Consider the following 26708-nt stretch of genomic DNA (forward strand, 5'->3'; position numbering starts at 1 on the left):
GTCAGTCACTGAGTTTGTTTGCATGCCGGCATGTTAACATTTAATCAGGGGTGTTGCGCAATGTAAGTGATGTTATTGTTACCTGAAGATGACTTCGGGTATTGAACTAAAACCTCTGGGCGCGTCCTACACTATAACTCCCAATATTACATTAACTCCATTAACTGGCCTGTCACTGTAGACTCTGGGAGTCAGATCCTGCCAAGGTCTGAGAATCTTTAGCCAAAACTTCTAAGAAGACAAAAGCATATTAAACGAGGAGTACATTAATTTCCCTAATCTCTGCGCTTATGCGACAATGTATTGATTTACTGTTTAGTTTGGACAAACTTGTTACATTCCACATTGAAAGTACTGACTCACTTCTCTACTTATCTTCACCCCCAACTTGTGCTGTCACATACAAACAATTCTGAGTACAGGATCTGTACATCGCATTTTCCTTATGGTCTATTTAAAATATGTGATTTTAGCTAGATATATTATTGATCTGCATATTCATTTATGTAATACCTGTGTACTATTCTCGCTTTTATGTAACGTTGTACCTGGTTTTTATTTTTTTATACTTCAAAATAAAGAAAATTATTGTCTCTCAAATTGAAAAATGATATCAGGTAACGGAGAGGTTTTATTTAACATTTTTATAGATGGAATGATAAGAAAATGAAGATAAAAAATTATAATAGTAATGATAAACTGACTCTCCTTTACTTTAGGAGGATGTTTGGAAATTGGAGAGTCAGTTTCCCCTAATAAGATATATTATACATTTTCATTTTGTATGTATAAATGATATCAATTGGCCCCCTTTAAACAATACACTGCGTGCATAATTATTAGGCAAATGAGTATTTTGACCACATCATCCTCTTTATGCATGTTGTCTTACTCCAAGCTGTATAGGCTCGAAAGCCTACTACCAATTAAGCATATTAGGTGATGTGCATCTCTGTAATGAGAAGGGGTGTGGTCTAATGACATCAACACCCTATATTAGGTGTGCATAATTATTAGGCAACTTCCTTTCCTTTGGCAAAATGGGTCAAAAGAAGGACTTGACAGGATCAGAAAAGTCAAAAATAGTGAGATATCTTGCAGAGGGATGCAGCACTCTTAAAATTGCAAAGCTTCTGAAGCGTGATCATCGAACAATCAAGCGTTTCATTCAAAATAGTCAACAGGGTCGCAAGAAGCGTGTGGAAAAACCAAGGCGCAAAATAACTGCCCATGAACTGAGAAAAGTCAAGCGTGCAGCTGCCAAGATGCCACTTGCCACCAGTTTGGCCATATTTCAGAGCTGCAACATCACTGGAGTGCCCAAAAGCACAAGGTGTGCAATACTCAGAGACATGGCCAAGGTAAGAAAGGCTGAAAGACGACCACCACTGAACAAGACACACAAGCTGAAACGTCAAGACTGGGCCAAGAAATATCTCAAGACTGATTTTTCTAAGGTTTTATGGACTGATGAAATGAGAGTGAGTCTTGATGGGCCAGATGGATGGGCCCGTGGCTGGATTGGTAAAGGGCAGAGAGCTCCAGTCCGACTCAGACGCCAGCAAGGTGGAGGTGGAGTACTGGTTTGGGCTGGTATCATCAAAGATGAGCTTGTGGGGCCTTTTCGGGTTGAGGATGGAGTCAAGCTCAACTCCCAGTCCTACTGCCAGTTTCTGGAAGACACCTTCTTCAAGCAGTGGTACAGGAAGAAGTCTGCATCCTTCAAGAAAAACATGATTTTCATGCAGGACAATGCTCCATCACACGCGTCCAAGTACTCCACAGTGTGGCTGGCAAGAAAGGGTATAAAAGAAGAAAATCTAATGACATGGCCTCCTTGTTCACCTGATCTGAACCCCATTGAGAACCTGTGGTCCATCATCAAATGTGAGATTTACAAGGAGGGAAAACAGTACACCTCTCTGAACAGTGTCTGGGAGGCTGTGGTTGCTGCTGCACGCAATGTTGATGGTGAACAGATCAAAACACTGACAGAATCCATGGATGGCAGGCTTTTGAGTGTCCTTGCAAAGAAAGGTGGCTATATTGGTCACTGATTTGTTTTTGTTTTGTTTTTGAATGTCAGAAATGTATATTTGTGAATGTTGAGATGTTATATTGGTTTCACTGGTAAAAATAAATATTTGAAATGGGTATATATTTGTTTTTTGTTAAGTTGCCTAATAATTATGCACAGTAATAGTCACCTGCACACACAGATATCCCCCTAAAATAGCTAAAACTAAAAACAAACTAAAAACTACTTCCAAAAATATTCAGCTTTGATATTAATGAGTTTTTTGGGTTCATTGAGAACATGGTTGTTGTTCAATAATAAAATTAATCCTCAAAAATACAACTTGCCTAATAATTCTGCACTCCCTGTATACAAACAGAGGTTATCCCATCAATAATGTAAAACATGAGAATCCGACATCAGATAGTACATGACCATCTCTTTCTAACAAAGCTAGAACCAGCCCTGTACCTCACATGGATCCAGCGCTATCCCAATTTAATTCTAAAATTGCTCTGCTAGATTTATTTTAATGCTGACAGATGTGGGGGAGCGCCCTTTTTTAGCGGACATGTCCTTTCAGCTACAACTCTCTCCCTATTACAGCTCAGGAGGCATGTCCTTTCTGCTGCAGCTCTCTCCCTATCACAGCTCAGGAGGCATGTTCTTTCTGCTGCAGCTCTCTCATTATCACAGCTCAGGAAACATGTCCTTTCTGCTGCAGCTCTCTCCCTATCACAGCTCAGGGGGAGTGTCCTTTCTGCTGCAGCTCTCTCTCCATCACAGCTCAGGAGACGTGTCCTTTCTGCTTCAACTCTCTCCCTATCACAGCTCAGGGGGAGTGTCCTTTTTGCTGCTGCTCTCTCCCTGTAACTGTCACAGCTTCTAACAGTAGATCCAGCTGGTTGCAGTTGAAGGAGGGAACTGAGCATGTGCATCCACCTCAGCAAGGTGGACAGAGAAATAATAAGAAAAAAAAAACAGCAGGTGGCGCTACCCAAATTGATTTTATTGAATACTCAGTGCCTATAATTACATGCAATTACAAAAGTATTCAGATCAGATAGAGGTGCTGGTTTAAAAAAATTCTGAATATTTTTCATGGGGCAACCACTTAGTTGACCCCAGAGTCATTTATTACATCTGTTTTTGTAAAGGCTTAGTGGCACCAACATGGGCACCATAATAGTTCTTACAGCAGTTTGTTGTCAGGCTGGCACAAATTAATATCTGTTATCCAGATAAGTGCTGCCACACACCAAAAATCCTATAACTAATCAAAAAAGGAAGCAGTTTGTGTGTGATCTACAACTTAAAGGTGCACCAGCTAGGTGAAACTATAAATGGAGTATCAGTATTTTATTGCATCACAGACATATGACCAACAAGTTGGTTCGTCCAGGACTTTAAACTGGCACCGTACTTTCATGAAACTTTTGAAATGAAGGTGACCCGAGCACCGAAACCCCCACCGATCACTAGAACGAGGGGAGAGAAGCGCACGCCATTTTGTGCAGCGAGGAGAGAGAGTGCACTAAGCGCATGCCCCTCTCCCATCATTCTAGAGATCGGTGGGGTTCTCAACACTCGGACCCTCACCGATCTAAACTTTTGATAGGTCCCTATAACATATAAAAAGTTTCATAAAGGTACAGTGGCACATAAATAATGATGGCCTATCCTTAGGATAGATCACCAGTATCAGATTGGTGGAGGTATGACTCCTGGAGCCCCCAGCGATCAGCTGTTTTTTGGTAGCTCCAGTTGGGCTGCCATAATAATTTTGTGTCAGTTTAATTATTTTTTTTTTATTATTTCTAGTTCTTGATTATTTAAATTTGCAAACTGGTGCAAAATAAAGTTTCAAAATGGATTTTCTATTGAATTTCTGTCCTTCTGATATGTAATATGTATATTATAGTCTATGGGGTCCTTAGGATCCGTTTGGCTCAGTTATGAGCCGAATCCGTCCTTTTCGTTCTCCTACTCCTAAATGGAGCAGGAGAACGGAAAGGCTGAACGGTGATGTGAACAAAGCCTTAGCTGAACGGGTTGTATGGCAATGGTTCGGGTTGGCGTGAGCTGTGTATTTTCTTTTGACTGGTATTTTAGGATTTTTTTTTTACATATGTAACTATAAGTTATATATTGTAAAAAAAATAAAAGATCTCTGGGAGGCATTCACAGTTGATATTTTAGCATGATACCTCTATGGGAGCCCCAGTTAGAGGGGAATACAGCCCATTGGGTTCATATTAGTCAGTGGCAGAGCTGATCTGGGTCTGCTAAGACCCGGCGGCTCTGCCATCATATGATCGCCGGTTGCCTGTATCCAGTCATATACCCCTTCTGTCTTCAACACAGGGTCCTTTGCTGTATCCAACAGCCAGACACTTGACTTGCTCCCGCTGGATTGTGCAAGGTTTTAACTCATTCAGTACATCTACAATTGGGATGAGTTTAGGTTTAAGCAGTTTAAAGCCCAAGATCCCATGCTGTACATTTGAGCTACACAGGTTAAAGGACATTTCTGTGTTTTTTAACAGACCCGCTCATATAGTTGCTTAGCTCATGTACATCTTCTCCATGTATTTATTCATTTATTTTCAATTTGGACTCTCCTGACCCGTTTTTACCATGTTTAGCACTTCCTGTTCCTGCATCCAACCAAACCTATGATGCACTTCTCCTTTCTCTGTCACAGCTCCAGCACCGCCCCTAACAACATCCAGCTAGTTTATAGCTCCTCCCACCCAGCTAGTTACATAGACACTCCCCTATCACTGCCCCGCCCATGGACATGACATCACAGGAAATGAGAAAGAGCTGCATGGACATGGTCATGTGACCAAAGCCCAGAACAGGAGATAGGAGCAACAATGGTAAAGGAAGACTTTACAAAATTACAAATGATTATTTTAAAACATGCTGAAGCAAACTGGAAAACCCCTTTAATGGGTTAAATAGCCTTAAAGGCGGTTAATGATGCTTTGGCGTTTCAACTTTGCGCTAATCCATTTTCCCATTGACTTAACCACTCGTCCAATTCTTTTCACGGACAGTCAAAAAGTTTGAAGGTTTTAAAAAACAAATGCTAATTTCGCCTCGGCCGCCATCATAGAAATATTTGCTTGATGGAATTTAAACAAATTAATCTAAATGAACACAGCCGCTGGGAATAGTCAACATCTGCGCTGCCATTACGAAGAGTTTGGTTACAAAAATAAGAAAGTGGAAATAATAATAATCAGCGTAAGAATGACCAGTTCAGCATGAAAAAAATCCTCATTTATTCACATACCACAGTCACATCTAGATTATCAAGATAGTTAAAAGGCACTTTAAGAGTCAGTCCTTGTGTACGGACTAAAGGTGTGCATACACTGTCCACAGCTTTCCAAAGAATGCTGGTTTGGCCGACATATATTCATCCCGACTCCCCCATACACAGGGTTCGGCCAAGTGTACATGTGTTCTCTCCCCTGAGAACAGAAGGACTTAGCATGATGAAACTCATGATGAAACTTCTCCAAGTGTCAGGAGGCCCGCATACATATAAGATAGTTGGGTGCTCCCGTCAAATTAAACCGGTTTAGACAACTTTTCTAGCCACATCTTTTGGATCAGAATATTTTAGTAATTGGATGTAATTAAAATTTTAATATCGCGATTGAGCTTTTAAAAAAATGCATCTGTACTGCGCCACCTGCTGTTTTTTTCTTTTCCTTATCTCTCTGTCCACCTTACGGAGGTGGTCGCACATGCTCAGTTTAAATCTTTAACTGCCACCAGCCATATCTTCTGTTAGAAGCTGAGGCAGTTACAGGGAGAGAGTGGCAGCAGAAAGGACACCACCCTCCTTAAGCTGTGATAAGGAGAGAGCTGTAGCAGAAAGGACATGCTCCCTTGAAAAGGGGAGCATGTCCTGTGTTTCCAGTCTGAAATAAATCTAACAGAACAATCAGAGCAATTCATGGTGAGACCTCAGGATCCATGTGAGGTACAGGGTTGTTAGAAAGGTATTGTCATGTCCTATATGACCCCTCAGGATAACTGTTGGCATTTGACCAATTTCTATCTAAAGTTCATGGACAACTCTAGGTCTTATGTTTTACATAGCACTACCTGTGATAATGTAGAATTCATCTTCATTGCCGCACATCTATACAAGTATTCCGCTGATACATTTCCATACATCTTATGAGGTCACCACAGCAGCTTATCTAGAAGGTCAGTGCCAGGGATCAGTACATGTTGGGGACATTATGGTTGGTTAGTCATTTATCCAGATACTTCGAGAATCTTCCTGGCAGATGTATCTATTTGCTTGTGCTGCAGAGTTCAGATGTTGAAGGGAACAGCTGGCGAAACAGCCAGGATGAATGTCCTACAAATATTATTGCAAGTGCGAAAAGACTAGAACTCTCGATCCCGTCAAAGCAGGTGGACAGAAGAAGCTTAAATACATCTGTAGATTGTACGATTGTAAAGAAGTCCACATGTACAGGACTATAGGGGATGAACCCTCTCATTTAAAAAGCCCTCTCCTTCCTTTTTACCTATACATTATTGAAGGATATATCCATGCACACGTCCCTGTAGAAAAGCTGCAGTGGAAAAATATGGCTGCTTTCTTTCAAAAACCGTGCCACACCTGGCCACAGCCTGGTTGAGTGTGGCATTGCATCTCACCTCCATTAACTTTCATGGAGCTCAGCTGCTATACCAAATTTAAAGGGTTATTCCCATCTCACAGATTGGGAGCATATTGCTAGAGTATGAGCCTAATGTCTGATAGGTGCAGTTCCCACCTCTGGGACCCACACCTATACCTAGAACGGAGTCCACAAAGTCCCAGAAGGTGCACTACACCATTCATTCCTATGGGAGCGGTGAAAATAGCCAAGCGACATGCTCAGCTATTTTTTGGAAGTCCCATTGAAATGAATGGGAGATGCACCATGCAAGACCGACCACCGATCCATTTACTTTTATGGGGCTGATAGAAATAGCAATTTTTGGCACTCTCATAGAAATGAATGGAGGGTGGCCACGCATGCGCCCTTCAGGATATGTGTGGATGCTAGAGGTGGGACCTGTACCTATCAGACATTGGGAGCATATCCTAGCATATGGGAATAACCCTTTAACCCACGAACAGGTGTGGCTCTGTCTTTGCAGAACCCCAGAATAGGTTATCTGCAAATTATTTTTGTTGCATAATATTATTTACTATGTTAATGCCTTGTAATACACCAGCATGTCTCTGTGGATCAGTCGAGGTTAATAATTGTGACTCTGCCCCTGTATGAAGTTAGGTGTTGGATTTAGATCCGCCCCCAGTTCAGTCAGTCGTGTGCTACTGGATAAAGTGAGCTAGAGCTACATGTGCCCACTCCTCATAGAGCTAGACCTGAACTCCAGAGAACCACTATCTCTTTTTACATAGTTAATACAGTTAAAAAGACAAAAGTCCATCAATTTCAACCAAGGGATAGGTGGGGACGCAAATCCCAGAAGGACGTAAGACTCAGATTTCTACATGTTTTCATAAGCATTTATGTTTTTTACTTTTAAGAATTCATCTAAACCCTTTTTGAAACTGTCCACTGTTCCTGCTGTGACCACGTCCTGAGGAAGTCTATTCCACAGATTCACAGTTCTTACAGTAAAGAAGCTTTGACGCTTCTGGAGACAGAACTTTTTCTTCTCCAGTCGGAGGCAGCGCCCCCTTGTCTTTTGAGCGCATTTTACATGTAACAGCTTTTCGCTGTATTTTTTGTATGGCCCATTTATATACTTGTATAGGTTAATCATGTCCCCCCTTAGACGTCTCTTCTTAAGACTAAATAAATTCTATTCTTTTAATCTGTCTTCATAACTAAGACCCTCCATGCCCCTTACCAGTTTAGTCGCTCTCCTCTGTACTTTTTCCAGCTGCAGTGCATCCTTTCTATGGACTGGTGCCCAGAGGCCGCACCAGCGCTTTGTAAAGTGGTAGTATCACATCCCTGCCCCGCGAGTCCATGCCTCGTTTAATGCATGACAATATCCTGGTGGCCATAGAAGCAGCTGATTGACATTGTATGCTGTTAATATACCATCCACAAGAACACCCAAATCCTTCTCTATAAGTGACTCTCCCAGTGCTACATCCCCTAGGACATATGAGGCACAGAGATTATTACTACCAAGATGCAGAACTTTACATTTGTCCACATTGAACCTCATTTGCCAAGTTGATGCCCAATCACTCAGTGTGTTCAAGTCAGCTTGTAGTTTGTGGACATCTTCCTTAGACTGTACAGTACTACACAGCTTAGTGTCATCTGCAAAAATATATATAGTGCTATTAATCCCGTCCTCAATATCAATAATAAATAAATTAAATAATAGAGGACCCAGCACTGAACCTTGGGGTCACCATTTATAACCGGGACCATTCTGAATAGGAATCATTGACCACAACTCTCTGGACACGGTCCTTCAGCCAGTTTTTAATCCAACTACAGACTATACTTTCCAAGCCTATAGACCTTACTTTACCTATTAAACGTCTATGAGGGACAGTATCAAAAGCCTTTGCAAAATCCAGAAACACTACATCCACAGACGCCCCTCTGTCCGGGCTTCTACTCACCTCCTCATAAAGACAAATCAGATTAGTCTGACAACTTCTGTCCATGGTAAACCCATGCTGGTTATCACTTATAATATTATTTACAGTCACATACTCCTGTATATAGTCCCTTAAGATTCCTTCAAACATTTTTCCCACAACAGAAGTTAAACTAACTGGTCTATAATTACCTGTGAAGGACCTAGATCCTTTTTTGAATATGGGCACCATGTTTGCCTTGCGCCAATCACTTGGCACTGTACCAGTCCCTAGAAAATCCTTAAAAATTATAAACAGGGGCAATGACTGAACTGAGCTCTTTAAGCACTCTTGGGTGTAATCCATCTAGACCCGGAGTTTTGTTCACGTTTACCCTATTTAACTCTGAGAGATCCACAAAGAGAAAACCATCTCTACTTCACAGTACTCGAGGAAAAGAAATTGTATGCCCTCCTATCACTTCCCCAGGCCTGGGGAACATCAGTGTGAGGACTGCTACTGTAATTATTGTAGCCAGAGTCATTACCACTCCCAACCTCCGCTCCGCTCAGGAAGAAAGCAGCCATGACACAGCTGATGCCACAACTAAAGAATGCGGAAATGAAATAAAAGCTTGACCAGGACGTACAAGCTTACAACCCACTGGTGGGAAACCAAGAGCATCTAGGCCATGACGACCACTGGTCCTCAACCTATGGCTCTCCATCTGTTGCAAAACTACAACTTCCATCATTGCCATACAACTGCCAACTTTCCAGGTATATTGGGTATTGTAGCTTCAAAACAAATGGGGTGTCATAAAATGGGGATCTTGGGTACAGACAGAGGCAGGTTATGAAGAAAGCTAGTCACATTAAGGGAATGGTGGTGGGACCAAACTACCATCTAATATGAACAGGGGTCTCCTAAGTCTCCCTTATTGCACATGTTGGGAGGATGGATTTCGCTATCCACCTGTCCGCATACACACAAAGCTGTGGTTCACCTGATTAAAAGTTTTTTTGTTTGTTTTTATTTTTTATCCAAGGTTCTGTTGGATATGCAAATTTGGCCTTTGTGCAATGAGTGCGTCACCATCACTCTTGTTGCACTCAAGCTCCACGCCAACCATGCATGAACCAGTACCTGCAGAGGGGAGCCACCCTGAGTTTTGCTTTGGGCGTCCCTCCACTATACACTATACTATACTAATACAATAAAATATATATAAAAATCCCCTAGAGTTTCAGGTTTCGTGCAGCAGGAGGCAAATCTCATTGTAGAAAATCTAGTTTAGTCTTCGCTGTGTGCTGAAAACATATTTTCTTACCCAGCTATTCACCAGCCGCACCAGCACCCACCCGACTGGTTTCTCTTGTTCCAATTCCTGTATTGTGCACGTCTGAGAGGGGGATTACTGTATATTGATGCATTAATCAGAATGCATGGCGGGCTGCCCTGGTATTGTGCATTGTCAACCTGTGCACCGCCAGCCCCGGGACTTTGGATTTCGTACATAACTTTATTGCTCCTGATAACGGGGAAGAAAATAACAATATGGACCTTGCACCAATAGATATCACAGTAAATAGAAGCCAAGGACTCATCTTCTCCTAGCCCAAAATATTCTATGTCTGCAGCACGGAGCGGTCACTGGGGGCCTAGGATGGAGTCTTACCATCTGCCGGGAGTGTGCATTCTGTGGGGGGACATCCTCGGGGGTCTTCGGTTATCTCCTGGACATATTGACAGAGATAAATTGGCTATTAGGAACAAGGGCGGATAAGACTGAGCACCTCTGCACTGAGCTGCAGAATATGTTTCCTGGCATAGAAATGTCGCAGATTTTTGCATAAGCCCCTTTTTTTGCTCAAAAATTTGCAACTTTGTTCACCCACCACTTTCCTAAAAAGTGGGTGAGAGGGGGCCCTGCAGATTCAGGATTACTTAGGCCTAGGCCAGTAATGTTTTTGGAGCTAGACATGCCCCTATTTACAAGCTCTACCACTTTCAAGACAAACCCCAGTATAATTGGATGCTGGGGCTGTGACCGATGCCACTATCCCGGTGCCACGCATGGCTAGGGACTGATTTCCAGGAGGTGCCAGCCTGCCAGGAGACTGGAGAACTGGTCTGGAAGGCCTCTACGTTTATCCAGGAGCCTTCCAGACATCCTGGGAGAGTTGTCAAATATGATCTTATGTCTTATATTAAGGCCTCCTGCACACGACCGTTGTGTGCATCCGAGTCCGTGGTTCCGTTTTTTTTTTCGCGGACCCATTGACTTTCAATGGGTCCGTGGAAAAATCGGAAAATGCACCGTTTGGCAGCCGCATCCGTGATCCGTGTTTCCTGGCCGTGAAAAAAATATGACCTGTCCTATTTTTTTCACGGTCAATGGGTGAAAAATCACGGATGCACACAAGATTGTCATCCGCGTCCGTGATCCGTCTCCGTGATCCGTGTCCGTTTTTTCCTATCATTTCAATGGCAAACTTGACTTAGATTTTTTTTTTCATTTTTCATGTCCGTGGATCCTCCAAAAATCAAGGAAGACCCACGGACGAAAAAACGGTCACGGATCACGGACCAATGGAACCCCGTTTTGCGGACCGTGAAAAAATACTGTCGTGTGCAGGAGGCCTAAGACTGATCTTTGTTAATTTTAACTTATGTTTTTTAGGCATTATGCACACGACCCTGGGGCCAACTTCAATGGGTCCGCAAGATGCGGCGAAAGATAGGCCATGTTCTATCTTTTGCAGATGCACATACCTAGAAGCCCACGAAAGAGCTTATGTGGGTTTCTGTGTGCCTTGTTTCCGTCGGCTTTTGGGTGTGTCCTATATTTCACTGCATCTTACGGATCGCGGACCCACTCAAGTCAATAGGTCTGCACCGTGATGCGGAGTGCACATGGCTGGAGCCTGTGTTTTGTGGTCCTTAACATGGACACAGTGGCCCCACGGTTGTGTGCAGGAGTCTTTAAAGAGGTGCTCCGGGATTCATATATTGATGGCCTATCCTCAGATATCAGATCTGTGGAGATCTAATTCTCAGCCCCCAGAGTCCAAGAAAACCCCCTTAAAAGGGTTTTTCAAGAAGGTAGCGAGTGCCACTGTCTTTTCGAACAGCTGATCAGCGGGGGTCCCAGTTGGCGGAACCCCACCACCACCGACCAGATACTGATGACCTATCCAGAGGGTAGGTCATCAGTATTAAATTCTCGGAAAACCCTTTTAATAGGGTTTTCTTGGACTCCTATATCCTGGGCGCTGAGAGTTGGACCCCCACGGATCAGATACTGATGACCTATCCAGAGGACATCAGTATCATCAGTATTAAAATCTCGGAAAACCCCTTTAATCCTAGATGAAAAAACACTATAATGGGAGCGTTTTAATCTTTGCTTTGGGATCTCTCTCTTCTATGTACTCCACTATCTGTCTTAGGCTACTTTCACACTAGCGTTCAGAGCGGGTCCGTCTGATGTCTGCTCAGACGGATCCGCTCCTATAATGCAGACGTTTGTATCCGCAGACATCCCAACCTGCAAAAACTCATTTCAGGGAGGTGCACTTCTCATTTCAGGTTTTTTTTCTTTTTTTTTCTTTCACAAACTTTTTATTACATTTTCTAAACATGCAGTATCTGCACACTTTGCTCTATGGTGTGGAGGGCTGGGCTCATTACCCTGCCCCAAATTATCATATTTATGTAATTGATTAAAGGGATTCTGTCACCACCTATAAGCCCTGTGAGCTAAACATCTGCTCATGTCCAGGGTAGCATTCAGATTTCTAAGGTGGCCTTATAAAAGCTATTTGTGGCTTTATTCTGCGGAAAAAAAGGTTTTACTAACCTGTCAATCATTGAATTAAGGTGCCCAAGCAGGGGAGGTCTGTGGATGCATGGTGCCCGGCCGCACGCATCGCCGTTCGTGCCCAGCGCCGCCTTCTACTCCCCAGTGCCGCCTCTCCCTCCCCTCCCTCCCCTCCCTCCCGCTTTGAGATCCCGCACGTGCGCACAGGCTCAGCCTGATGCGCCGCTGCGGACTGCTGGCATCGGCTTCTTCTTGCACTGTGCACACGCGCCGAGAAGGGGACACTGCTACAGGTTGCCGGAAAGGTTTACTGCGAGTAAACTAGAGATGGGAATGTCGGATCTTTCACATGAATCGGTTCATTCGCTGAGCTGACAAGAAGCAAGTGAACCGAAGCTTAGGTTGCGCAATGCGCATGCGCGGATGCTTCCATTCACTTGCTGACTCGCTGAGTCGGCTCTTGGTCTGAGTCAGGAAGTTTATTCTTTAAAACCCTGTGTGTAATTATCTACCCCACTGTAGGGAAAAAACAAGCATCCAAGGGGGGTGAATTTAACACTGGGGTAAATAATATAATTGAAATGGAGGGTTAAATGTGTAAATGTATTTAAAAAAAATACATCTCTCTCAATAGTTCTATAGCTACTGAATGAGACAGAAGGAGGGATGCCTTTAACATATATATCTCCTTGAGAAGCCAATTTGACCCTAAAGGGTTAATTCAACCTGTAATGTAAACTCTGTGTCATCGGTCGCTTCTCTTATCTCTCTGCTCTGCTATCAGTAAACCTTTCCGGGATATATTGTTTCACATGCGGGTGTCAGGGAGCTGCTATCTAATGGAGGGAGACTCCCTGAACCTCCGGGAGACTTGAGATCCCTGTATCCGTTCAGAACGGATCCGTCTGCATTATAGTTTGAAAAAAATTCTAAGTGTGAAAGTAGCCTGAGAGGATCCGTTCAGACTTTACATTGAAAGTCAATGGGGGACGGATCCGTTTGAAGATTGAGCCATATGGTGTCATCTTCAAACGGATCCGTCCCCATTGACTTACATTGTAAGTCTGGACGGATCCGCTTGCCTCCGCACGGCCAGGCGGACACCCGAACGCTGCAAGCAGCGTTCAGGTGTCCGCTTGCTGAGCGGAGCGGAGGCTGAACGCCGCCAGACTGATGCATTCTGAGCGGATCCGCGTCCACTGAGAATGCATTAGGGCCGGACGGATGCGTTCGGGGGCGCTTGTGAGCCCCTTCAAACGGAGCTCACGAGCGGACACCCGAATGCAGGTGTGAAAGTAGCCTTAGTTACATCTGTCTGGTCCTGGGAATGCAGTGTGAAAAAACAAAATGGCCGACATTACAGTTCCCAGAGGGGTCGCCATTTTGCTTTTTCAATGAAGTATAGCAGCTGCGTTCTAGGCATTTTTTTTTTCCTGAATACACAGGTATTTTTACCAATCATGGCTCATCTTTCAAAATTGTGGTAAAAATTATGATTGGTTGCCATGGGCAACAAAGGCAGTTTTCCGTTTAGTCAGTTTTCCTAAATCTGCCCCCTTGTACTACTGCTTAATGCAGGCCCTCAGTAGGTGATGCACGAGACCGCCACCTCCCACCATACTCTAGGCATAACACAGTAGGCCTCATTTATAAAAAAGTCTCTAACAACCTTGTTGTCCATAGCAACCAATCAAAGTGCAGCTTTCATTTCTGAACAGGTATAAACCGCGCTATGATTGATTGCTATGGATGACGAGGCCAGTATTTCTGTGATGGCTAACCTCTGGCACTCCAGCTGTGGTAAAACTACAACTCCCAAGATGCACACTTGCTTGGCTGTTCTCCGAATTCCATTGAAATGAATGGAGCATGCTGGGAGTCGTAGTTTCACCACAGCCGTTTTGATAGCTGAGGCCTAGTGTCTTATGCGAAGCCTGGGGTTGTTTTATCACGCACTGCCCCCTGGAGCTCTGCTCTAAGCATTATTGAGGTATAGCCACCCGCTAACGTGATAGCAAATCGCTAGGATATGCTGTCACTCTGTAATTAGTGGGGTCATATACTTTTTGTAACATTTTAGTTGGTAAATTTGATCATGTAAGCCCCTCCCCAGGAACGCCGAAACCTGCCGGGGCGGTGTTTACATTAGCTTCTCCCTTTTGCCACATGACAGCCTGAATTTGCTGGGACAGTCCCTGCAAAGTCAGGACAATTGGCAGCTATGAGGTTAGACCTCTGGGACAGCCCCCGAGAATGAAGCGGACACAGCACGTGTTCTCCGCACAGCAGGTGGCGCCACTGAGATAGGATCATCATCCCAATAATATGCCATCACATTATAAAGTGGGAATACCCCAAGCACGCCACCAAAATTTTTTCCAGATGTGGGCACTCCCACTTTTTGGAAACCCACTCCCTTTCATGATGCGTCACGCTCCCCTCAGAACATGTATAGGAGGGCTCCACTTACAGTTAGCGCCCATGGAGGGTTACTTTACTAAGCATTGGTAAGTAATTTCCTCCCCTATCCCTGCAGTCCTATTCATGTGCTGTCAAATGTGCAGATTTTCCACAGCTCCCTGGAGTCATGGACACTTAAATTCCCCTGCCACCTCTCCTTTAAATGCCCCTGCCACCTCTCCTTTAAATGCCCCTGCCACCTCTCCTTTAAATGCCCCTGCCACCTCTCCTTTAAATGCCCCTGCCACCTCTCCTTTAGTGTTGAGCACGAATATTCGAATTGCGAATATTTATCTCGAATATCGCAACTTCGAGAATTCGTGAATATTTCGAATATAGTGCTATATATTCGCTATATTGAATATTCGTCAATTTTTTACATCTGAAAACATGATTCCTCCCTGCTTCTTGCTTGTGGGCCAATGAGTCATTGGCCCACAAGCAACTTAAGCAGGGAGGAATCATGACTTTAGATGGGAAAAATGACAAATATAAAAAAAAAACGAATATATAGCACTATATCGAATATATTAGTTTTTTAGAATATTCGTCATATTTTTTTTTTCAATCTGTACAGTTGTTCCACTTCGGCCTACGCCTCCCCGACAAGCGTCTGGGGGTTAGATTATACCATCTGATCTGTGGACACCAATGCATGGAACGGCCGTGTGCATGAGGCTTTAGAATGTGCAGGGACACCCCCCCCCCCCCCCCAACTGGTAACACCTGGCTGTCATAAATTTCTAGGAGGAATAACAGAGGATCAGATGAGAATTCTAAGAAAAGATGCTACAGAATGTCCTAATACAGACAGGCCAGGAGGGGTGTGAGGTCCTCTTTAGGTGGGATACATTTGCCTTTGGGTGGAGAAGAAACTGTTAATTGAAACTTCTAAGAAAATGGAAAGGAGGAAATTGTTTATGGTCCTAAAGAAAAGAAAAAAGAGAATGAGAAGCAGATAATTGACGTAGCATGCGGTTCTCCTCTCTCCAGCGTTCCCTGTGTCAATAACACAGAATATGCTTTCATTGGCCGAGCGCGATTAGAAATGTCTGCTACTTCAAAGAAGTCATTTCTACCTGTGTCCAAGGAACACAGTCTGGCGGTTCTATTTACGTGGTGGATGAAAAAGCAACAGGAAACGACGCTCTGTCAGGGGAAGCAGCTGTCGGAACGAAGAACTGGCAAACCTGGGGTAGGAAGCTGCAGTGGAACCAGAAGTCCCAGCAAGCCAAACCTGCTCCTGGCTGGTAACTGAGCTAGAACTTAGAGCATATTCACACACAACAGTTTTCTGCAGCCGGCAGGTGGATTTCTGCAAGCCCCATTCTGATGCAGGGGGCAGAACCTTCTCCAACAAACCTGCCGAATGTCAATTCATCTTTAGGCTGGGTTCACACTTGAGCGTTTTACAGCGCGTTCAAACGCGCTGTAAAACGCTCAACACATGAAAACCAATGCTTCCCTATGGCCCTGGTTCTCACTTGAGCGTTTTACAGCGCTGAAAAACGCGCTGTAAAACGCCCTACGCTCAAACAAGTACTTGAGCTTCTTTGGGGCGTTTTGACGTGCGTTTGTGGCCATAGGACATTGCAGTCAGGCTGGGTTCAGACCTGAGCGTCTTTGATATGAGCGTTTAACGCGCGTTTTTGAGGCGCGTTTTTGAGGCGCGTTTTTTGCAATAGTAAACGCGCGTTTGACGCGCGTTTGTGTGATTGACTGCAATGTCCTATGGCCACAAACGCGTGTCAAAACGCCCCAAAGAAGCTCAAGTACTTGTTTGAGCGTAGGGCGTTTTACAGCGCGTTTTTCAGCGCTGTAAAACGCTCAAGTGAGAACCAGGGCTATAGGGAAGCATTGGTTTTCATGTGTTGAGCGTTTTACAGCGCGTTTGAACGCGCTGTAAAACGCTCAAGTGTGAACCCAGCCTCAATCACACAAACGCGCGTCAAACGCGCGTTTACTATTGCAAAAAACGCTCGTCAAAAACGTGCATCAAAAACGCACGTTAAACGCGCATATCAAAGACGCTCAGGTCTGAACCCAGCCTTAGGGTATGTTCACACATAGCAAATATGCTACAGATTTTATGTCTCAAAAAATGGAGGTGGATGAGATCTCATCAACTCTTTTTTGGGCTCATATTAAGGGTCCATTCACACGTCCGTAATTTGGGTCCGCATTCGTTCCGAAATTTGCGGACCCATTCACTTTTAATGGGGCTGGAACGAATGCGATCCACATCCGCATTTTCGGGATCCACATCCGCATTTTCAGGATCCGCATCCGTTTTTTCGGGATCCGCAATTCCGTTCCTGAAAAAAATAGAACATGTCCTATTCTTGTCCGCAATTGCGGACCAGAAAAGGCATTTTCTATTATAGTGTCTGTGATGTGCAGTCCACAAATTGCGGATCACACATTGCAGGTGTCCGTGTTTTGCGGGCTACTTTCACACTAGCGGCAGGACGGATCTGACAGGCTGTTCACCCTGTCGGGATCCGTCCTGCCGCTATTTCGCTGTGCCGCCGGACCTCTGCTCCAGGGGAGCATATACAGTATACAGTAATTACATAGAAAAAATTGGGCTGGGCATTACATTTTCAATGGATGGTTCCGCAAAAACGGAACGGATACGGAAGACATACGGATGCATTGCCATATGTGTTCCGTTTTTTTGGCGGACCCATTGACTTTTGCGGGCAATAATAGGACATGTTCTATCTTTCAACGGAACGGAAAAACGGAAATACGGAAACGGAATGCATACGGAGTACATTCCGGTTTTTTTTGCGGAACCATTGAAATGAATGGTTTCGTATACGGAACACAAAAAACGGCCCGTATATGGAACGCAAAAAACAGCCCGTATACGGAACGCAAAAAAAACGGTTGTGTAAACAAGCCCTTAAGGGTCCATTCACACGTCCGTGTGTGTTTTGCGGACATCAGCGATGTGCGTTCCGCATTTTGCGGACCGCACATCACCGACACTTAATAGAAAATGCCTATTCTTGTCCGCAATTGCGGACAAGAATATGACATGTTCTATTTTTTCGGGATCAGAATTGCAAACCCAGAAGTGCGGATCCGCAATTCCGGATCCGGACAGCATATCGTGCTGCCCCATAGAAATGAATAGGTCCTCAATTCCGAAATTGCAGACGTGTGAATGGACCCTAAAGCTGTAACCCCCAGAGCTCCTACGGTTCTCCTGAACAAGACATATAGGGTTCTAGGGTGATCTGAGTTCTCCTCAGTAGGATTATGGGGTTCCAGGTGTTACCTCTTTAAGACGGAGCACTTAAAGGGGTCGTCCCATTAAAAATGTTTAACATTTTTCAAACCAGCATATGGATCTGAATAGTTTTGTGATTGCATGTCATTAAAAATTTAGCGCCACCTGCTGTTTGTGCTTTTCCTCATTTCTCTGACCACTTTACTAACATTGCTTAGGTGGTCGCACATGCTCAGTTCCAGCCTTCAACTGACACCAGCCTAATCTTCTGTTAGAAGCGGTGACAGGCCTCTTGCACATGAACGTATTTTCTTTCCGTGTCCGTTCCGTTTTTTTTGCGGACCGTATGCGTAACCATTCATTTCAATGGGTCTGCATAAAAATGGAAGGTACTCCTTGGGCATTCCGTTTCCATATTTCCGTATATCCGTTCCGCTAAAAGATAGAACTTGCCCTATTATTGTCCGCATTACGGACAAGGATAGTACTGTTCTATCAGGAGCCAGCTATTCCATTAAATACGGAATGCACACGGACGTCATCCGTATTTTTTGTGGATCAGTTTTTTGCAGACCGCAAAATACATACGGTTGTGTGCAAGAGGCCTTAGGGTCCATTCACACGTCCGTAGTGTATTGCGGATCCGCAATACACCCGGCCGGCACCCCCTATAGAACTGCCTATTCTTGTCCGCAATTGCGGACAAGAATAGGACATGTTCTATTTTTTGCGGAGCCACGGCCCGGAAGTTCGGGGCCGCGGCACGGAAATGCGGATGCGAACAGCTCACTGTGTGCTGTCCGCATCTTTTCTGTCCCCACAGAGAATGAATGGGTCCGCATCCGTTCCACAAAATTACGGAACGGATGCGGACCCATTTGCGGACGTGTGAATGGACCCTTACAGAGCGAGAGCTACAGCAGAAAGGACATGTCCCCTGAGCTGTGATATAGAGAGAGCTGCAGAGGAAAGGACACACCCCTGATCTATGGCAGCTAGGGAGCAGCAGCTAAAAGGACACGCCCCTGTGCTGTGATAGGGAGAGGGCTGCAGCAGAGAGGACACACCACTGAGTTGATAGGTAGAGAACCGAAGCAGAAAGGACACTCCCCGTGAGCTGTGACAGGGAGAGAGTTACAGCAGAAAGGACACGTCTTCTGAGCTGTGATAGGGAGAGAGGTGCAGCATAAAGGGCAAACCTCGCGAGCTGTGATAGGATAATCCTTTAAGGCTAGTTTCACACTAGCGGCTAGGAACTCCGGCAAGCTGTTCTGGCGGGTGAACAGCCTGTCGGATCCGTGCTGCCGCTAGTGCGATCTTCCAGTCCTTGGCTTGTTTTCTCCCAGATTGGGACAGGGTCACATGTGCTGCCACAGCCAATGGCTGATCGAAGTGATGACGTCATTTTCTATAGGTATCATACACTGAGGGGCCTTACTAAAAGACGACCAGATCCTGGAAAACTCTTTAAACGGGTTCTCCGGGAACAACCTGTTCTAGAATGTGACCAGGACTGGTTGCCACCACTTACAAAGCTGCCTAGGAGTGTGAGGGGGCATGGCCTCACTAGGCACTACGCTCAGGCTCTTGCATATACTCCACATCGGTGAGTTTTCCCGCTAGGGTGCTCAGTCATGATGGCATTTCATAGCCATCTATTGTAGAGCAGTGCAGTAAGGTCGCGCCCTCTCACCCCCTAGGCAACTCTGCAAGTAGAGGCAACCAGTCCTTAGGACATTCGAGGACAGGTTGCTGGCAGCCACTTTAAATCATTCCCAGAGAGCCCCTTTAAGAGGTGATATTGAATTATAATGTACAGGAGACTCCATAGACCGTCCTCGGCTGGATCCTGGGCGCGGTAATTTACCGATATTTCTACAGTACTTTCCTGTGAAGTAACTTTTGAGATGTTGGCAGTAAGCAGAGTTTATGATGCGGCTGTTGTGCGAACACTTAAGACAATTCACCGTCTCATAAAAAGAGAAAGCCTAAACTTTGACCTCCTACTTATCATAGAAAACAGCAGAAGATTGGAGCGTGAGAGCGGCGGGTTCATGTACACTTGTAGTGGGGGCACGCATGTAGCAGAGCTGAATGTGTCACTGAAAGAAACACTGACAAACTCCTCTGGGACCCCTGCCGATTAGCATGATGAAGGGGCCACAGTGATCTGCACATGTGCATGGTGTTCGGAGAAGGCCACCGATACACAGGAGCCACTGGGTAAACATTGAAGGGGACTGTGCTGGTTGGCGGGGTCCTGGAGGTCTGATATAAGCTATATATATACATATCTATCTATTTATCTGTCTATTTATCTATGTATCTCATATCTATTAATTGATCTATTTCATGTCTATCTATCAACCCCAGTTCCTACATTCAGTTCTGCAAAGCAAATTTCTATAGAAAAAGTTACTATATTTCCATCAGGTTTTCACAGGGTGCTTTCGCTCTCGGTGGCGCCATTTCAGCCCTTTGTAAATGTCTGTTGCAAGGCACTTATGACACTTCGTGTAAATCATACAGAAGTATAACATATTCTACAGTATAAGCGCAGGTAAAGCCCTTACTTTACATGATATATTGTGTAAAAAACTAGAAAGCCTAGAAGTCTGAGACCATGGGGGAGGTGGACCTATTTCCATGCCTGCATCAGCATAGACTTCTGTGAGGACCAGTAACCTGAGATCAATATATGAGACTTGTTTATAGCCCTGGGGAGAAGGGGGTATGAATCTAATCTGACAAAGTGGAATTCCCCTTTAATTTTTTCTTAAGACAGATTTACATAGTACTCTTGTAGAGATACAGATCTTGAAGGCCGTCCATAACCCAAACCTATGACACATACAATACCATTAGATTTCTAGAGAAGTTGCAGAGCAGAGGCCCACAACACCTACAGGGCCATCAAACCCTCAGGGAAAAACTGGCAAATCATGGCAGAGAAAACCTTGTAAAAAAATGAATGTTGGGATTCAGATACAGTCAAAAGTGTTGATCGATGGTCTGGGGCAAGTGCCACTTGGGTCTGGGCCTAACAACACCATTGACATAAAGCCTGTCATTAGACAAAGTGGCATGTGAAGTTATCAGTAGTCAGGCTTGGTTTATTTACCAAGATTCGAGATTACCAAGACAAAATTGTCATTCATCATCATGACATTCAGAAACCACATGAGCTCATGTCAGTAGACACAAGGTCTGCTGAAGGCCACATCTACAGCAGCTTCCATGTGGACAACCCTGATGTTAAACAATATGCATCTAGTAAGTGTAGTACCAGCAGGCTCGGCGCTATAATAAGGCAAACCGAAGGGCTGCCTTAGGGCGCAGAGACGCCAAGCCAAGGAGGGGTGGAAAGATGAAACTTTTTTTTTTTAAATAAATCACTTGCGTGCCGCTGGCCGCCCGCAGCTGTTCTCCTCTGTGTGGTCCTGGTATCTTCTCTCTGGGCTCCCGACAAGTTTGAGGACCTTTCCCACTTAGCCAATCAGTGGCCGCAGCTGTGTCACGTTTCAGGCCAGTGATTTCCCGCTGAGCCAATCACTGACCTGACATAGCTGTGGCCACTGATTGGCTGAGTGGGAAAGGTCCTCAAACTTGTCTGAAGCCCAGATAGAAGATACCAGGACCAGACAGAAGAGGAGCTGCTGCAAACGGGACCAGGGCCAGGTGAGCACAATGTTTTTTATACAACATTAATGGGGGGGAATGTGACATGGAGGGGGAGAAATGTGACATGGAGTGGGAGAAATGTGACATGGAGGGGGTGAAATGTGACATGGAGGGGGTGAAATGTGACATGGAGGGGGTGAAAATGTGTCATGGAGTGGGAGAAATGTGACATGGAGTAGGAGAAATGTGACATGGAGGGGGGTGAAATGTGACATGGAGTGGGAGAAATGTGACATGGAGGGGGTGAAATGTGACATGGAGGGGGTGAAATGTGACATGTAGGGGGTGAAATGTGACATGGAGGGGGTGAAATGTGACATGTAGGGGGTGAAATGTGACATGGAGGGGGTGAAATGTGACATGGGGGGAGAAATGTCACATGGGGGGAGAAATGTCACATTTCTCCCCCTCCATGTCACATTTCTCCCCCTCCATTTCACAGTTATCCCCCTCAATGTCACATTTCTCCCCATCCATGTCACATTTCGCCCCCTCCATGTCACATCACCCCCTCCTTCTTACATCACCCCCTTTGTGTCACATTTCTCCCCCCCATGGCACATCATCCCCCATGTCACATTTCTCCCCCCCATGTCACATCCATCACCCCCCATGTCACATTTCTCCCCCTCCATGTCACAATTTCCCCCCTCTATGTCACAATTTCCCCCCTCCATGTCACAATTTCCCCCCTCCAAGTCACATCACCCCCTCCGTGTCACATTTCTCATCCCACCCCATGTCACATCACCCCCTCCATGTCACATTTCTCCCCCTCCATGTCACTTTTCTCCTCCTCCATGTTATGTCACCCCTTCCTTTTTACATTACCCCCACCGAGTGGGGTGGAGGAGCCAAAATGTAGCTTCGCTTGTGTTGGCAAAAATTCTTGCACCAGCCCTGAGTACCAGATATTCAAACCTAGTATTTGCTCTGAAGAACAATGGAGTGGAAAAGGTGGTTGGCCCAAACCACCATGAGTGATGAAAATCTGCACAGGGCACTTTAAGGGTCATGTAGTCTATAGGAACAGAGAAGATGGTAGGGGAAGCTTCATCAGAGTTGTAGAGAAGGGAAGATACAAGCATGGCATTTGCATTTTTCTCTATATCCATTACACCCCGGTACTGTATGTCCATGGTAGTTCAAAGCCCATGGAGTGGAGAAGATGGTTGGCCCAATCCACCATAAGTGCTGTGAATAAAGGACATTAAGGGTCATGTTGTCTATAGGAACAGACAAGATGGTAGGGGAAGCGCCATCAGAGTTGTAGAGAAGGGAAGCTACAAGGGTGGCATTTGCATTTCCCTCTATATACGGTACACCCCGATATTGTATGTCCATGGTAGTACAAAGCCTTGTAGATAACAGGTTCTATTTATCTCAGTCTTGTAGTCTTTTTCTATGGATGTAGCATTTTTGTTCATGATGGATAAGATCCAACCATGTCTAACTTTGAACCTTCTGATAATCATTCTATGTTAACTTTAGTATGAGTGCTCAAAGCAAGACATTAGCAGAGCTTTGTATAACTCAACAGAGTAAAGCCAGTGACAACGAATCCTATCACATCGCCACATGAAGAGTACATAAAAAGTTATTCAGTCAAGCCAATATTAGGGTGGTCATAGACATTAGTAAGTTAGCTGATGTTGAACAGCAGTTGAACAAACATCTGGTGAACATTCATTTTGTAGACACAGCCGTACACATTTTAGTTTATATTGGCCGTTACAGTTGTTTAAACTGCCCATACTTGCTCAATGGAGCCAGGTGATGGACTTAAGATCTTTCTAGGAACATTCTTTCAAAGAAAGATCTTTCACCTGACTATTGGATGAATTTATTGCACATGACCTAATTCTTTTCAAACTATAATAGTCTGTCATCGCCAGCTAAAATGATCATTTGTTCACCCAAATGACATTCATTTTAGTTGAAAATTTTTGAAGTCTCTAGAGTCAACCAACCACCATCATATATCTAACTTGGGGCTCTCCAGTTATGGTGTGATGCCTTCTCAGAAGGCAAAAAAAATATTGGAGTCCTAAGAAAACAACAAATCAACATAAACGTAATAAAATACTAAACACTGATAGCAGTCAGTCAAGCAAAAAACAAACAAACTCCACAACTTAAGGATGAGCCTAGGTGCACAGATTAGGATGTTTACTTGTTTACTTTATTCCACCCCTTTCTCCAGCTATTCCTGTGTATTGTTTCTTTTTTTCCCACTCTCACAAGTCCATTGATGGGTTAAATAACAATGGGGACTTTTTTGTTATTTTGTGTTTTAACCTGTTAATGATTGCAGTTTTTGTGACTTTTTGTATGCTTCTAAACTGAAGTTCTATCCCCTATTATAATCATTGTATTTAAAAACATGACCATCCAGTGGAATCTTTTAACATGTCCAGCACAATGGGTTTCAACTGATCAAATTGATCATTTTGTTTTTTATAGGTACAAAGGTTATTATCACAAGGACATGAAAGGAGTTGTAGATATTGGTAGACCCATTGCTAGGGTCTGCCACCAACGTTCATTCGTCATGTATTCAGTCTCCATGATACCTGCTAGAACGATGTGGTAGTGACGCTAGGAAGGAGCTGGAACATGTCATCTCCTGTTGGCTCCACTTGGCTTTCTCCAAAGGATATATGGTTGACCCTTTATGGTCTACATTGAGACAACCCCTCATAGAATTAAAATTTGCGTCATCCATAACCTACGATTGCGTCGTCTTTACCCAATTATTGTCCATTCATTAGTCACATCTCTACGTACAAGCCAACGAATGATCCATAAAAATTTTGGTAAAATTGGGAATCTTTGCTAGCAAAATTAGTCAACCACCAGCTGAGTTTATAAAAGGGATATTTTTGTTTCCTATTTCTCTTCCTACTGGTTTTCGCAGGATGCGGATATCCCTAAGTATTTGTAATGTTATAAGTCTGATGACCATTTGATCATGTCTGCTTCAAAATGAATATCTAAATTCAGCTCCACTCAAAATCCTAAGAATTCAGGGGTACCTTCAGTTAACATTCCCACCTTCTCACTCTCACAATCATCCCAGGAAGCTGAGATATAGGAAGCTGTTTGTAGAGGATACTTCAGCTATCCCTTAGTCTGCCAGTGACATGGAAGAAGCAAAGTAGTGACCCTGGAGGGTCAAAAAAAAATTCTATTTTCGACTCCTGAACCCCGTGGAGCGTCTATTTTGCTTCTGGACTCCTGTGAGTGTGATATGACGGGATTTTGGATAGTAACACCTAGGTTATCATAGGCTTTAGTTTTCTGGAAAGGCATTACACCCCCCCCCCCCTTACAACATCCATTTATAGTACAGTTTGTGTCGACCCATACTGTGTCAGGATGTGGTTAAAAGGAGAAGGAAACTGAACTGAAGTCGTCTAATTCAGCGTAAACGTCGTCTAATGTTGCCCTGGACTCTTACATGGATTTACAGGAGCTGCTCTTGTTACCTTTTTCACCACTATTTTCTTCACTGTGATAAAAGTAGCCCAAAAAAATGCAAAAAATCCCACAAAACAACAACAAAAAACCCTCATGTGCATGCAGCCTTCAGTTCCAGCTGTTCCCTACAGTTTCTGGGAGTGGCCAAACACATTGTGATATTGTCAAATGGTATGGTAATGCCGCACTGTGTGCGAATATACTCTTATATAGAGTTTCTAAAAGCAAAAATCTGCAGTAATATCTTCTCCGCTCCTGCATAACAAAGCATCTTTGCCAGTCTTGATTCTGGGAAAGTTGGGTAACAAGCCAAGACACATTGGTGGTCACCCAGATTTCCTACTCCTTTAACCTGTTTACTATCACTTTGATAAGCTTTCAAGTCTAGGATACTATGTAACTAAAAATGTAACAAGACAAAAAAGTAAATAAATAAAACCATATACAAAGCATGAATTCCTAGCTGCAGTCACAGCAGGGCTCCCTGCCTTATTATATTGCCACCAACTTTTCCATACAGCTTCCTAAACCAAGCAAGGAAAGACAAGTTCTGCTACATCAGAAACTTTTCTTGGGTGTTGCAGTCTGATTTGCAAAGTTGTGCTAACAATGTGTACAAAACAAGGTTGGTTACTCTATGATCTAAGGTCCCAGAACATCTGCAGCAGAAGGTATGTCCTTACCTGAGTCAGAGAGTCACAGTCCTTGGAGGTTCTGAAGACATGTCTTCAACAACTTCTTAGTAAACACAGTTCTCAGACACCCAGGAACAAGTCAGTTCAAGCCTGTGTTGTAAGCAAGCACCTGATGTTATAAAGAGCAGAGGAATCTGAGAAGACTTCTAGTGATGATGTCAGCAGCATGTCTTGAGATCTCCAGCCCAGCACATGTTCTATGGCAAGGGACAGCCACACTCTGCACCCAGACACACACCTGGCTTGAAGGAAATAGTTGGACTTGCTAGGAATGCGGGTGTTCTTGGTCTGTCTTAGTGCCACCCTTTCATTGCCAGGGCAGTTGAAGTCTTTCTCATATCAAAGCTGCAGGTTAATGAGTGGCTATGCAGACACAAGGAATGAGTGCAGCAACACGTACTTCTGAAGTTTGGCAATGCAGAGAGATGACCACATTTGCAGAAGTTGCAATAGGTCGAATTTAATTTGTATAGACATTAGGAATGTGGTCAGGCAACCGATGAGAAGGCATAGATTTTACATAGAGGAGGGGGCCCTGGGAAAAATTAAATTGTACGAATTTTCTATGCTGCTGTTTTAGGCCACCCAGCCACCTATTTAAAGGGGTTTTCATATTGATGGCTTATCCTCAGATCGGTGGGGGTCCGACTCCTAGTGATTGAGGAGGCACTTGCGCTCCAGTGAGCGGAGGAGCTTCCTTGAAGCTTTCCAAGCTC

At 44.3% G+C, this 26708-nt stretch overlaps 1 protein-coding gene across 1 annotated transcript in view; it reads right to left on the reverse strand.

Annotated features, from left to right (window-relative positions):
* KCNJ15 (potassium inwardly rectifying channel subfamily J member 15) overlaps positions 1–26359 on the reverse strand; it is a 68324-nt gene extending 41965 nt beyond the window's left edge. The window contains exon 1 of the mRNA XM_040423096.1: positions 25981–26359. The gene's annotated coding sequence lies outside the window, so the exon portion shown is untranslated. The remainder of the gene's footprint in view (positions 1–25980) is intronic.
* Between the last annotated feature and the right edge of the window lie 349 nt (positions 26360–26708).

Source organism: Bufo bufo, chromosome 3, assembly GCF_905171765.1.
Source record: "Bufo bufo chromosome 3, aBufBuf1.1, whole genome shotgun sequence".
In the NCBI taxonomy this organism is placed as follows: Eukaryota; Metazoa; Chordata; class Amphibia; order Anura; family Bufonidae; genus Bufo; species Bufo bufo.